Source organism: Ornithorhynchus anatinus, chromosome 11, assembly GCF_004115215.2.
Source record: "Ornithorhynchus anatinus isolate Pmale09 chromosome 11, mOrnAna1.pri.v4, whole genome shotgun sequence".
NCBI lineage: Eukaryota > Metazoa > Chordata > Mammalia > Monotremata > Ornithorhynchidae > Ornithorhynchus > Ornithorhynchus anatinus.
In genome coordinates, this window is record NC_041738.1 from 6,453,518 (window position 1) to 6,465,771 (window position 12,254).

A 12,254-nucleotide genomic window follows, 5' to 3' on the forward strand; every position below is an offset into this window, starting at 1 on the left:
AACACCCCCTGACATTAACAGTAGTTATGGTGTTTATTAAGCACCTACTCTGCGCTACAGCACCACGCTAGCTCTGGATGTAGGGAAGCAGCATGGCGTAGCAGATAGAACATGGGCCCGGGAGTCAGGAGGTCATAGGTTCATTCATTCATTCAATAGTATTTATCGAGCGCTTACTATGTGCAGAGCACTGTACTAAGCGCTTGGAGTGAACAAGTCGGCAACAGATAGAGACGGTCCCCGCCCTCTGACGGGCTCACGGTCTAATCGGGGGAGACGGACGGACGAGAACGATGGCAGTAAATAGAGTCGAGGGGAAGAACATCTCGTAAAAACAATGGCAACTAGATAGAATCAAGGTTCTAATCCCGGCTCTACCACTTGTCTGCTGAGTGACCTTGGGCAAGTCACTTCACGTCTCTGGGCTTCAGTTATCTCGTCTGTAAAATGAGGATTGGGGCTGTGAGTCCCCTGTGGAACAAGGACCGTGTCTAACCCGATTTACTTGGATCCACTCCAGCTCTTAGTAGAGTGCCTGGCACATAATAAGTCCTTAGCAAATACCGTTATTCTCATTATTATTATTATACCAGATAATCGGATCAGAAACAGCCCCTTTCCCTCACAGGACTCGCAATCTAAATGGTAAGCACGGGCTTGGGAGTCAGAGGTCATGAGTTCGAATCCCGGCTCTGCCACTTGTCAGCTGTGTGACTGTGGGCGAGTCACTTCACTTCTCTGGGCCTCAGTGACCTCATCTGTAAAATGGCGATTAAGACCGTGAGCTTCACGTGGGACAACCTGCTCACCCTGTATCTCCGCCAGCGCTTAGAACGGTGCTCTGCACATAGTAAGTGCTTAACAAATACCAACATTATTATTATCAACATTTTACAGATGAAGAAACTGAGGCATAGCAGGAGTTGAGCGACTTGTACCTTTAGAGAGGTCAGTGACAGAGCTGGGCTCTTCTTGGACTCCTCTTGGCACAGGAGTCCGGTCGGGAGATCTCGGCGGTGTCCGTGACGAAAGTCAGGACTGGACCCTGCTGGATCCGAACAGAAGGTCTGTAATCTGTAATAAATCTGTAATTTACTTATTTAGATTAACCTCTGTCTCCTCCTCTACACTGTAAGCTCACTGTGGGCAGGGAATGTGTCTGGTTATTTATTATGTTGTACTCTCCCAAGCGTTTAGTACAATGCTCTGCACACAGGAAGTGCTTCATAAATATGATTGGATGGATGGATGGATGGATGGATGGATGGATGGATGGATGGATGGACGGATGGATGGATGAATGAGTTTAGAGTCCTTAGTCTGCTTGGATTGGCAGGCCACAGGCCCTGCTACACCTAAGCAGGAAGGCTCAAGTTCATGGCGGCAAAACTGCAGGGGGCACATTTTGAATAATAACTAAAACTGTAGTATTTATTAAGCACGTACTCTGAGCCGAGCACTGTAGTAAGATGTTAGATAATCAGGTCAGACATGATGTTTGTCCCCTAGAGGAATCACCATCTAAGAGGGAGAGAAGCAGGGACTTCATCCCGATAGAAGTGGGAGGGAGAACTGGTACTGAATCTCTATTTTACCGGTGAGCAAAATGAGGCATAGTGACTTGCCCGTGTTCACACAACAGAAAAGTGACGCCACCAGAATTAGAACCCAGGTCTCCTGTCACCCGGCCCTGCGCTCCCACTAGGCCACTTTGTTTTTCCGAAGTGACGCTAATACCGAGAGGCCCCAGAATTTACCAGATACTGCAAAACTCTACCAGTGAGGACCAGCAGTACAGTGGGAAGGAATTGCAAAGTTCAGGCCAGAGAACTTATTCATCTCTGTGGACCTGAGACGTGGGGTACAATTTATGGAGAACTCTCCGCAGTGTTTAATGCCTAGCCAAAACCCCTCATTTATTTTCTTTCTTTACAAAGAAATGTGCACTCGGGTATGCATGAACAGAGATGGATGAAAGAGTTGGAGATTCTGTTGTGTGGATTTGACATGTGAGGCTGATAAAAGGATTCCTCTGATGTTTGGGTGTTCAGTAATCAGACTGTTTAGATAGAAGAATTCATTCAAGAAATGTCAACACTCACTTTCATTTATCTCCTGCTGGATTTCGCAAGGAGCCTCTAGCCTCTGGGATAGATATCTAATAAGAGAACAAGAAATGCTTTGGGAAGAGCTTCACTGAACCTCCCAAATTTCTTCCATAGAAGAGACAGAACTGTCATACCTGGGGAAAATGAACCATTTTATAGGATGCTAAGGAGGAAAATGAGGCATTTCACGAGGTACCATCTATCGAAATTAACACAGAATCGACCCAATTGCTTCTAATGAATCAATCTTGACGTTAGTCACAGTAGCAGTAATTATAGTACCTATTGAACGATGTATTTACTACTCTGTTCAGGGCACTTGGGAAAGCACACCAGTACGCATTGAAGTACACGTTACATGCCCGCACGGGGCTTCCTCTCTACTGGAGGAGAAAGGCATAAAATACGTACGGTTGATGGAATCAGCGTAAATAATTGAATGTACACTTAAATCTACATTCCTACACAAGGGCCGAGGATGAGTACTAGAGGTGGCTGCTGATTTGATGCAATGTTATGTTAATGTATCTGTAATGATAATGATGATATTTGTTAAGCTCTTCCTATGTGCCAAACACTTTTGGAAGCACCGGGGTAGATACGGGGTAATCAGATTGTCTCACGTGTTAACATTTAGACAAGACACACAAATGAATATTTTTCCTACAGACAACTCCTCCTCTCTCGCTTCTGTCGCTCACTCTGGTTTGTTTAGAAATTTTCAAATGGAACTTTAATGGGACTATTATTTTTCAATCAAATAGCATCAGTGATTTCCACTTGAATGAATCTGTCATCCACAATTAAAAAAAATCAGAAAGTCTCTTTGAAAAAAGAAAATTAGAACAATCTCTAGTCAGGCTCTGGATTTGGGAAATCTTTGAATATCCTGGATCTTTGATCAACATGATTTCCCTTTTTTAAAAAATAAGAAGATATGTTTACTACTAATAATGGTATTTGTGACATCCTGACTATGCCCAAGGCACTTCGGTAAGATACAAAATAATCAGGTCAGACGCCTCCCCTATCCCACACAGGGCTCAAAGCCTAAGTAGCAGGGAGAACATGTATTGAACCCCCATTTTCCAGATGAGGAAACCGAGGTCCAGAGGAGTTAGGTAACTTGCCTAAAGTCACACAGCAGACAAGTGTTGGAGAAACTTTCCCGACGCACGGTGAGCTCAAAGCCTAGAGAGAGAATCCCTGGCCCACATGTGGCTCAACCTGAGCACCCTGACATTAATCTGAACCCGTCCCAGTGAAGACCATTTATTCAATGAATCAACTGTATATTTCGAACGGTTACTGTAGGCAGAGCACAGTTCTAACTCCCTCATTCTCCTCCCATCAGTCGATTCACAAGACAGGCATTCATAATAATAATAATCTTGGTATTTGTTAAGCGCTTACTATGTGCAGAGCACTGTTCTAAGCGCTGGGGTAGATACAGGGTAATCAGGTCGTCCCACGTGGGGCTCACAGTCTTCATCCCCGTTTTACAGATGAGGGAACCGAGGCCCAGAGAAGTGAAGTGACTTGCCCACAGTCACACAGCTGACAAGTGGCAGAGCCGGCATTCGAACCCATGACCTCTGACTCCCAAGCCCCTGCTCCTTCCACTGAGCTGGCATTTATGTGGACACTGACACCTACTCGTATGTCTTCTCGATTCTCCTGCTACACTTTAAGCTCCTTGAGGTCAGAGATGGTGTCTACTAACTCTGTTGGACACCCAAGCTACACGGTGCTCTGCACATAGTAAGCACTCAATAAATACTATTGAATGAATGAATGAATGAATACAAGCGATTTATTTTTTTAAATGGTATTTGTTAACCGTTTACTTTGTGCCAGACACTATACTTAATGCTGGGGTAGATATGGGATAATCAGTCAAGGTTATTTATTGACCATTTACTGTGGGCAGAGCACTGTACTATGTGCTTGGGAGAGTATAACGGAGTTGGGCGTGTTTCCTGTCCACAGTGAGTTTACAGTCTAGAGGATGATTGGGTTGGACACAGTCCCTGGCTCACATAAGGCTCACAGTCTTAATCCACATTTTGGAGATGAGGAAAGAGAGGCACAGAGAAGTTAAGTGACTTACCCAAGACCACACAGCAGACAAGTGGCAGAACTGGGTTCAGAACCCGAGTCGTCTAACTCCCAGGCCCGCGTTCTTTCCACTAGGCCACGGCTGATTGACTGACGATGGATCGTGCATTCTAAACCAGGAACCGTAGGTTTTAGCAAAGAGCTATTCTGTCTGCTTAGCCAAAAGCGCTGGAAACTTCTCTTTCCCTCTTCCGGCCTTGTTTTCTGCTGATTCTTCTCTTGTGCACCAACTCCCCGATCAACGGGGGGCCTGAGGCCCCCTCAGCCTATAGATCTCAGCCTTTGTCTGTCGTCCCTGTCTTACCGCCTCTCTTTCCCTCTGCCAGTCTCTCTCTCGGGCTTTCTCGGTCTGCCATTTCAAGGCCAGGTTTGCTGTTTGGTGATATTTTGCACCAGTGGTGAAAAAAAGCAACTCATTCCTTGCTTTATGGTGTTAGAAGCCAGGGCTCTCTGGTCACTGAAAATACCGCTTTGCCAAACGCCTTGACTGTCCTCTTATTAACTTTATTAAGACTCCGGCACCAGATTTTCAACCCGTAGGTAAGGCAAGGACACATTTCCACGATACGTGTTCAGATCCGGAAAATCCTCTGCAATATCCCTTATGTCGCTCTGTCCTATTTCACTGAGGCAGAACTCTCAGCTCTTCATTATAAAATCATTTCCAGTCGGATTCTGCCACTGAGACAGGGTTCCTCCTGAAAAGCAGCCCTGAAGCCCGTTATTGATTGACTGGTACTGAAATCCCGGGGATCTCTGGCGGGTGGAAATGACTGTTTTAAATCTGCGGCTCCATTTCTAAATATTAGCATTAGGATTAAACACAAATGTCTGCTGCCAAGAAACGCTACATTTAGGGCCAAAGTGACCGGATTCTGAAATGCATTCTGCCTTTGTGAAAAAGCCTCTCCATTCGGGGGGGAGAAGGGGGTTGGGGTGGGGGAAGGGGTTTTTTTTTTTTTTGTTTGGTTTTTTTTCTAAAGCAGTGTGTCAGGGAGAGTTTCCCCAAGGGGACGGTAAGCAAGCTGTGGAGTCAATTTAGTTACTAGACAAAAATCTCTTGACTCACACAGGCAATGTTAAAAGGTTGGGAATGGTTACAAATCTGTTAAAATCAGGCTTCTGCAGGAAAATCAGATTTCGAATTGCTTTATACACCATCCATTTATAAAACCTTTCACAGGCTCACAATTGTATTCAACAGAGACAGGGTGTTTAGTAATCCGGTGTACCACTGGATCCGACCTAATTCTTTTTTTTCCCAGCCTGCCTCAGGTTCAGCAATTTCAAAGAGAGAAGGAAAAAGTGAGACCCAAAGTGTTTTCCAAATGCCCCTCTAAATGCTTAAACAAAGCGCTGCCCCGTCTGTGTTTGCTTCATTTTGTTCGTGCGAAGACCCCGGGGGCGTCACTGACAGGGAGGAATGTTGTTTATTCAGACTGGCAACGGGCATCCTAGTACCACCAAGTATAAACTGGACACAGACCCTGCCCTTGATGAGTTTTTAATCTCAGGATAGAAGGGGACCAATCGTTGAGCACGCTGATGTACAGCAAGTACGGTGAATCCTTGGTCTTGGTATTTTTTTAAGGTATTTGTTAAGCACTTACTATGTTCCAGGAACAGCGCTGATATCACCAGGGTAGATACAAGCTCATCGATCATTCAATCCCTTAATCATATTGAGCGTTTACTGTGTGCAGAGCACTGTGCTAAGTGTTTGGGAGAGTACAATATAATAGATTCCCTGCTCACAGTGAGCTTACAGTCTAGAGGGGGAGACAGACATTAATATAAATAAATGCAATTACCGACGTGCACATAAGTGCTGTGGGGCTGCGAGGGGGGAGGAATAAAGAGAGCAAGTCAGGGTGACACAGAAGGGAGTGGAAGGAAAGGAAAAGAGGGCTTACTCAGGGGAGAACTCTCAGAGAAGGTGTGCCTTCAATAAGGCTTTGAAAGGGGGGCCAGAGTCAGGATGTGGGCGAGAGAATAATAATGTTGGTATTTGTGAAGCGCTTACTCTGTGCAGAGCACTGTTCTAAGCGCCGGGGTAGACACAGGGGAATCCGGTTGTCCCACGTGGGGCTCCCAGTCTTAATCCCCATTTTAGAGATGAGGTCACTGAGGCACGGAGAAATTAAGCGACTCGCCCACAGTCACACAGCTGACAAGTGGCAGAGCTGGGATTTGAACTCATGACCTCTGACTCCAAAGCCCGGGCTCTTTCCACTGAGCCACGCTGCTTCACTTAGAGATAGACGAGATGGAGGTGAAGTGAGTGGGTAGCATTAGAGGGGCGAAGAGCGCAGACTGAGTTGTAGTAGGAGAGTACAGGTTGGACACAGTCCACGTCCCACACGGGGTTCATAGTTTTAATCCCCACTTTGCGGATGAGGTAACTGAGGCCCCGAAAAGTGAAGTGATTTGCCCAGGGACATGAAGCAGGCAGGTGGCAGAGCCGGGATTAGAACCCAGGTCCTTCTGAGTCCCAGACCACCGAACTCTGACCACTAGGCCACGCTGCTGCTCATTAGCTAGTATATTTTTCAATCAATCAGGAATAATTTTTGAGAGTCTACTCAGAGTCAAACTCTGTACCATCGCTTGGGAGAGCCCAAGAGATGTGCGACATGCTCCCTACCTTTAAAGAGCTTACAATCTAAAGGAGGAGGCAGAGAAACAAAAATTCCACGCAGATGGGAGCTGGAGGAAAAATCAGGATATAAGCGATGTTAATCTCCTCAAAGATGACCTTAATCTCCTCAAGGATGACTTTAGCAAGGAGGCAGGTGGACTGGCACCCCATCAGAGAGCTGGGGTTTCCCCAGAGGAATCAGAACCAATTCAGCAAAGCCTCCCATGTCCTACGGGTTCCTGGTAGTAGTTATCCAATGCCCCAGTTTTCGTCTGGGTCCTCAGAGAAGACAGTTCAAGATCTGAAGTCCTGGAGAGTTCTGGCCCGGAATCAGTTTCTCCGAGGCACAGGAAATATACTGAAATCATCAATCCATCAATAGTGATCATAATTATGGTGTTTATTAAGTGCTTACTATGTGCCAGGCACTGTTTTAAGCACTGGGGTAGATACAAGCAAATGGGGTTGGACACAGTCCTTGTCTCACGTGGGGCTCACGGTGTCAATCACCATTTTACAGATGAGGCAACCTAGAGAAGTGAAGTGACTTTCCCAAGGTCACACAGCAGACAAGCGATGGAGCTGGCATTAGAACTCATGACCTTTTGACTCCCAGGCCCATGTTCTATCCCCTACGCCATTCATTGAGCACTTATGGGAGCCATCGTGGAAAGAACACAGACCTAGGAGTCAGTGGACCTGTTTCTAATCCTCACTCTCCCGCTTGCCTGTGGTGTGACCTTGGGCGAGTAACTTAATTTCTCAGTTTTCTAATCTGTAAATGGGGATATAATACCTGTTCTCCCTCCCACTTAAACTGTGAACCCATAGGGGACAGGGATTCTCTCCAACCTATCTTGTATCTACCAGTGTTTGGTTCAAAGTAAGTGCTTAACAATTACCTTTATTATTACTCTGTGAAGATGACTGTACTATGTCCTTGGGAGAATACCTTGGAAGAGCTCGTCTCTAGACTGTAAGTTCTCGATGGACAGGGAATATGTCTGTTATATTGTTATGTCGTTCTCTCCCAAGCACTTAGCGTAGTGCTCTGCGCAGAGTAAGCACTCGATAAATACGAGCCACTGACACTAAAACGCATTTCAGTCTGGAGAAGCAACAGAGTATTAAGGTGCAGACGAAGGTGCTGCGGGGAGGAGGTGGGTGAAGAGTACCCAAGAGCTTAGCGGGGGCGGTAAGGATCACGGGAATTTTAGGGCAGTGTAAAAGACAGAAGCCCCTGCTGAAAGATGACCAGGCAAACAGCTCAGAAACCTCATCTTTCCCAGACTTCATCCCGTTAACCTAAAGATCTTAGGCAAGTGCCATTATTAGAATGAATAAACAACACTCACCAGAGGGCCGGCTCTCTGAATAAGTCACGTTACATGATGTAAAGAGGGATAATAAACCCCATAAATTAATGCTGTTAAAATGAATCCTTGATATTAATCCTAAGGAAGGCTATTTGCCATCGGTGCTTGAAGCAGACGGGAGCTGTGTTGAAGCCAAAGCCCTTTGTATTGCTTGAGAAAACACTCAGGTTTGCCTCTCGCGATGAATTATCAAACAGTTTGTCCATTCTACATGTTTAATGCTGGTGCTGTTACCTAATAAGACTACACAGCCTGGAATTGGAAATGAGAAGCAGCTTAGCCTAGTGGATTGAGAACAGGCCTGGTAGTCAGAAGGGTTTTAATTCCAGTTCCACCACTTTCTGCTGTGTGACCTTGCTCAATTCACTTCACTCCTCTGTGACTCAGTTGCCTCATCTGTAAAATGGGAATCAATACTGTGAGCCCCATGAGGGACACGGACTGCGTCCAACCTAATTAACTTGTATCTTCCACAATGCTTAGTACAGTGCCTGGCACATAGTAAGTGCTTAACACATATCATAAAAAAAGGAACACTGAAGAGGTCAGTACTGACTAGGGGAGTCAGGATGCTTCATTGTATTCCAGAACTCGGGGAGGTGACATGTCTCTTTATGACATCATCGGTTCCTTTTCTCTAATCGCTCGATTCTCACCCACCAGCTCTCCCTCTTCGGTGATTAACCACCTGGCTTCTAACCTTAGTTCCACCACTCACCTGCTGTGAGACCTTGGACGAGTCACTTAACTTCTCTGTGCCTCAGTTTTCTCATCTGTGTTGTGAGGATTAAGTGTCTATTCTTCCTCCCCCTTAGACTATGAGTCCCAGTCAGGACAGGAAACCTGTTCAACCTGATTATCTTATATCTGCCCCAGTGTTTAGTTAGTGCTTGCTATATAGTTAATGTTTAACAAATACAAATTTTTTATTATTATTATTAACCATGAATCTCTGCTTTATTCAGTCTCCCTGAGGTCATTTCTCCTGCCAACCTGTACAGGAATTCCTTGCACAAGTGACTGTGCTGCTTTGGGGGGAAAACAGTCTTCGTGACATGTGACAGAGCCTTGATGTTGATGGGTTAAAATGTTTCTTGATCATCAGAATGATTATGGTATTTTTTAAGCGCTCTGCAAATTTCAAGTAGCGTTAAGCACTTAGCATTTGCTAAACACGCTACTATGCATTATTATGTAATGGGGCATTCATCTTTGTGTGAGGTGTGCGATGTGCGTGTTTGTGCGCTCCATATTGCATTCTTTTAGTGACCCTCAGCGTTCCCCCAGATAAGGAACAGGAACGGAGGGAGAGTGGGATGGGCTCGTTCCCTCCTTTGGGGAACTGATACACACAAATTCACATGCAAAATGAAAACTTTGTCAGGGTCGCTGAGTTGGGAGTTGTTGGCGGAAGACGGGGTGACCCGTTCACAGAGTTTCCTTGAGAGTGTATCAGCTTAAAAAGAGGACTACTCCCTTCCTCCATGCACTGCCGCTACAAGCGGAGGAAACAGAAACACGAGGTTGAGGCTAATCCAGGGCCTGGAAACTGAAAGTTGAGATTCTATCAGTAACCCCTTAGCTCCCTGGTGCCTGGGAAGGATCTTCGTGGAATCACTGAATCACGGAGCCGGAAAGGTTCTCAAGAGGTCATCTGGGCCCTCTCCACCTCAACCATCTGGGATCAATTCTTGTATCCATTGGGATACAAAGGAGTACTGGCAGGTAGAAGAATCGATCTGACCTAAATTTAGACAGATGGCTTCAGAGAAGGAGCATGACCTAGCAGATAGAGCTCAGGTCTGGGAGTCAGAAGGACCTGGGTTCTAATTCTGACTTCGCCACTTGCTGCTGTGTGACCTTGGATAGGTCGCTCCCTTTCTCTAGGCCTCAGTTCCCTCATCTGGAAAATGGAGATTCAGACCGTGAGCCCCATTTGGGAGAGGGACCGGGTCCAACCCGATTTGCTTGTGTCTACCTCAGCACTTAGTATCGAGCCTGGTACCTAGTAAGCACTTAACCAATACCATAGTTATTTAAACAGTCGAGGATATGGTTAGATCCTAACTTATTCATTCCTTCTCCTTGCTTTGTCGGGTGGTCTTTTTGGCTGATGGTTCCAGATAAAGGGATGGGGCCACGTGTCCAGTGGATCAGTGGCTAACAACGGGGGGGCTCTCTGGGCCTGAAGACACCTTCTGCCCCTTTCCCTTATCTCCTACCTTCATCCAAGTCACGCCACTCAACAGTTCCCAATCCCATTCATCCCAGCCCAGCCAGCTCAGTTTGGGTGCTCGAGAAGTAGTATCACTGATGAAGAAGGCAACCTAGTCCAGTTGAAAGAACGTTAGACCCGGGAGTCAGGAGACCCGCGTTCTAATTCCAGGTCCTGCCACTGGTCTGCTGTGTGACCTTAGGCAAATTGCTTAACCTTTCTGGACCTCAATTTCCTCAACAGTGAAATGGGAATAAGCTACCTGCTCACTCTAGCTCTTAGATATTGAGAGCCACATGGGAAAAGGGTTGTGTCTGACTGTTATCCCGTACCTACATCGATGCTCAGGACATAGTAAATGTTTAACAAATACCACTACTGTTGAGGTGGTTATTATGATAGCTGTTATTATTATTTTACTGGGCTGCTTTCCTAACTCACGTAATCCCCTGTGAGGAAATCTGAAAAGAATCAGGGTCTCTCTCCACTCAGGAAAGCTCTTGGGCTTCAGCCCGGCTCCAAGAGCTCCGTCGAGGAAGCGGCAGCTCTCTGCTATTCGGAGGACGATTTCCTATCACATAGGTAATGGAATAATCGGGTCAGGGAGGCAGCAAGAGAAATGAACCCACGAGTAATTTGGAGGCTCTCATCGTCCAAAACGCACAGGTGCTTCATTTGTTTTCATTTTCGCTGGCTTGGAAGGCGACTCCAGCAGGCTCCAGTGTATCTGCCCCTCAGATCTAATAGAGGTAAACCAGCCAGTCAATTTTAACAAGAGGATCCCTGGCTAGCTGCTACTGGGTTCTGAAATGGTACTAATACACCTTAATAGGTTTCAGCAAACAATTTGGAATAAATTAGACAGCACGTTACTGCCGAGGTAATAACTCCTGGCACTAAATCACAGAAAATCAGCCTCTGTGATGTGTTTCAAAAGCACCCTCATCAAGCCACCGAGAGTCCAGCCGATACCGGTATTGATCACTGCTTACTCTTCCTCGTGGGCGAAGAAAGCCGAGAGCGGCTGCCATATACGTAAGCCCAAGCGGCCGTTCTCCAGGGCGAGTGGCTCGGCTGGAAACAAAAAACGTCCAGGAGCCACTGAGTTAAAGAGGGTCTGCACTGTTCTCTCTGGCTTCGTCTGGGAAACCCCGGGAGGTTCTATATCTGCGTCTCTCAAGACCAACTCCTATCTGCCGCTATTTTCTCAACAGGACAAAAGATGCCCATCTCTGTCCCGTCTAAGTCCTTGGTCTTTCCAGTTCACTCAACCGTCTGGCCTTGATTCTATTTAGTTGCCCTTGATTCTATTTAGTCGCCATTGTTTTTACGAGATGTTCTTCCCCTCGACTCTATTTATCGCCATCGTTCTCGTCTGTCCGGCTCCCCCGATTAGACCGTGAGCCCGTCAGACGGCAGGGACCGTCTCTATCTGTTGCCGACTTGTTCATTCCAAGCGCTTAGTACAGTGTTCTGCACCTAGTAAGGGCTCAATAAATACTATTGAATGAATGAATGAATGAATCTGGCCAGAATCTAGGCCCTCAGGCTAGATCTAGGATCTCAGGCTAGCGGGGAATCAAGAGAGGTCTTCTGGTCCATTTCCCTGTCTCTAGATATTCTTGTCGACTAGCCTTTCCTGAAACAGGTCTTTTTTAGTAACCACGCCACCGCTTCCCTCATGAGCACATTCATGCATCCTACAAAACTTACAGTCGAGGATTTCTAAGGTCTAAAACAATCCTGCAGAAATTTAACCCTATTTCTTCTCGTTCTGTCCTCTGGAAGCAGCAGGGACT